We start from the raw sequence: 1,234 nt of genomic DNA on the forward strand, positions 1-1,234 counted from the left end.
GAATGTTATCTCCTGAAAGCAGGTCTGAACAAACCACAGGTTCAGTGAAGACCGGTGCCTGTAAACACACTAGCATAATCTCTGCCATGCCAGCAGGTGGATAAACTTAAATCAAAATGCTTCCAAAAAATGGGTGATCTATCTTATTAAATCTGTCATCACTGTAGGTAACCAGTAATTCACACAACATGATGGGTCAATTCACCACTCAGCCTAGCACTCACACAACTACTTCTGTCTGTTGGATTGACGTAGACCACTTCTTTTTTGATCACAGCTGTGGATTTTTATCATTTGAAAAGCCTGTACTCCAACTCAGTTCAAAGAGGAAAGTTAACAGTGTTGCTTGGGGTGCTCATTCCCATAAGGTACCTCAGCCAGTGATCTAAATGCAAAAAACCCCAAAGCAAATAAACATTAAAAGAAGGATTACTTCTGCCTTGAATCTTGGATTCTGACAAAGGAGCTGCAAGAGAAACGTAAAGCACATTATAATCAAGGATCTGATGGGTGGAAAAGGAAGTATTTCACATGGCTGTGACACCTATAAACATCCATTGTATGAAGCAACTCCTTGTCATCACTTGGTATCTCTGATTTTTGAAGCGTCTGCAGATGCTTGCGCAGGCTGGTGTGTTGCCATGGATACCGTGGTGTGCCGAGGCTTTTAGCAAACAGACAGATCTGTTTGTGTACCTCCAGAGTGAAGAGAAAGAAAAATCCCATCATTTGTGTGGCTGCTAGCAAAGGGAGCCTGACAGTGAAACGAAATGACTCTGCATAATGGTTTTCAGAACCTCCTCCTCTTGGAAATGATGGGGTAAGAAAGAGATGGAACGTAATGAAGAAAAGGAGCGAGGAGAGCTGTCAGGTGTTTAGCCAAAGACCTCCTGCATAGCTCTAGGCAAGGTCCTTGCATGATAACGTCAGCTATCTGGTCAAGAAAAATCAATATGAGGTTTTAATAATTCAGTTTCCTAATGGCCTGGCACCTTGGCTTTCTGCAAGACAGGAAGAACAGCAACAAGGATAAAAGGCAAAAAGGAGTAATCAACAGACAATGTAACACAGCAGAATAATTTGCTTTGGGTGATACCTTGGGACTAAGCAACGGGTGTGCGTTATGAAACTAATATTTAGCTGGCAATGCCTTTATCTGGGCACAACTCCACTGCTAAGCGAGAGGCAAAACAGGTTTAGAAGTGACAGGCAAGCAAATACACAGGAAACCAAG

The sequence above is a fragment of the Onychostruthus taczanowskii genome, unplaced genomic scaffold (genome assembly GCF_017590055.1).
Source record: "Onychostruthus taczanowskii isolate IOZ18803 unplaced genomic scaffold, ASM1759005v1 scaffold37, whole genome shotgun sequence".
Classification (NCBI taxonomy): domain Eukaryota; kingdom Metazoa; phylum Chordata; class Aves; order Passeriformes; family Passeridae; genus Onychostruthus; species Onychostruthus taczanowskii.